Source organism: Triticum aestivum, unplaced genomic scaffold (genome assembly GCF_018294505.1).
Source record: "Triticum aestivum cultivar Chinese Spring unplaced genomic scaffold, IWGSC CS RefSeq v2.1 scaffold102973, whole genome shotgun sequence".
NCBI lineage: Eukaryota > Viridiplantae > Streptophyta > Magnoliopsida > Poales > Poaceae > Triticum > Triticum aestivum.
This window is the reverse complement of record NW_025257959.1, coordinates 1-1,783: the sequence shown is the minus strand read 5'-3', so window position 1 is coordinate 1,783 and position 1,783 is coordinate 1. Positions and strand designations below refer to the sequence as shown.

The following is a 1,783-nucleotide window of genomic DNA, read 5'->3' as shown; positions in this document are numbered from 1 at the left end:
TATGGGCCTTTTTTGCTGAAATGGGGCTTCAAAAGTGGGCCAAAATCAACGACTGGGGGCGACGACTAGGCGCAAAATCGTCCTCAGCGCCGAACCAATCGCCGGCTCACCCCCAGGGGGCGATTTTTATACGTCCTGGGGGGCCAACGGCTGGGATGCTCTTAGTTCCTGGGCCATGATGTTGCACCCATGTGCTGTGTGCCTTATACTCTAACGGATCCTTTGTGCTGCCGTTTTTGCATTATTAATAAAGTCGGGATTTAGCCTTTTCCATAAAAGAGAAATGAGAAAAGGCTGTATTGTGGTCTGTTTGCCCATAACAGATTGGTTTACCACTTTCTATCTTCCTGACACGTTGGCTTCTTCCCTTCGTCTAGAAGTTGTATACGTGGATCCAACATTACGTCTGAAAGCCTAGTTGGTCAATACTGAAATACGTATTCTTTTTGTTTGGAAAAGTTTGTTCCTCAAATGGATACATCTAGCATTAATTTGGTGCTAGATACATCTATTTGAAGCACATACTTTTTACCACAGAGGGAGTAAAGATTACTGTCTAATTTTCAGTGAAAGGAATGCTACGACCAAAATTGACAGGCTATGCGAAGAACATTTCATCAAAGCACCAGTGGTCTAGTGGTAGAATAGTACCCTGCGACTGTATAGACCCGGGTTCGATTCCTGGCTGGTGCATTTCTCTGTTTTTTCCTTTTTTTTCTTTGCATTTCCATTTTGGGGCTTGTCACTTTTTTTTGGGCACTTCTGTTGATATACTACATACAGTTTATACCTAAAGTTTCCTGCATTTTGTATGCAAACCGAAGAAACTGTTTGAAGGAGTGTTGAATTAACGACAAAAAGAACACCCTTTTTAACTTCCCCAACTCACACCTAGCTTTTTTTAGGGGAATGCCAAACTTTATTAATCAAAGGGAATGTCTACAGGTATACAAATAGGAAATAGGGTAATGGGAGAAAACCACATATAGCGACTAAGGCCGAGCGGAAGGGGAGATTTACCAAGATTATGGGCTTCAAAATTCGATGTATACCCTTCAAAAACTATAACACAACTAATTAACTTGAACTTCTTGGATATGAACATCAACTGCCCCCGCGTCTCTCCCGTGTGGGCGACTCGGGAGGCAGCCTGAATCCTAGCCGCCGCCACCACAAATCTATTGTTTCTGTTTGCCGCTATCGGAGGACACTGACGAAGCCATGTGGCCGACGATGCGACAGGGACCTTGTGTCAGGACCCCGACTCGATGTCACATCGATCTAGCTGGTAACGCCTCATATCACTTTGCGGCCTCACGCGCGGTATCCCCACGGGTGTCGTCTTACCTTTTCCCGGGACCGTTTGCGCCTTTTGGCTCACGTATATGATAGTGTCGCTAGCATCCATATGATAAAGAGCCCGGGATGACATGACTAGTCGTAAACCCAAAGTGGCACAGACTTACAGGGACAGGCATCCATGACCCAGCTTCGAACGTGTCGGTCATCAGCAAGTGGGTCCGGGCTGTAGCACTGGGCTAGCAGGACTCCGGTAAACCGGGCTGTAGCGGGCTAACAGGACTCCGGTACTCAAAGCGTGACATTTCCCCGAAGGGACAGACACAGGAACGAAGAAGGACACATGCCGGCCAGCCTAAGTGTTCCAGAGCAGTAGCAAGCTACCATGGCTCAGCGGTAACACTAGGAGACATTTCCCGGCAAGAGAGGCTACTAAAGATAAACAACTAGATAGTCAGATCCCACACATACCAAGCATTTCAAT

At 46.6% G+C, this 1,783-nt stretch overlaps 1 non-coding gene across 1 annotated transcript; it reads left to right on the top strand.

Moving 5' to 3' along the window:
- The first annotated feature begins 622 nt into the window (after positions 1–622).
- On the top strand, positions 623–693 carry TRNAR-GCG (transfer RNA arginine (anticodon GCG)). The gene has a single exon. It is a non-coding gene; the product is annotated as a tRNA-Arg (tRNA).
- The last annotated feature ends 1,090 nt before the right edge of the window (positions 694–1,783 follow it).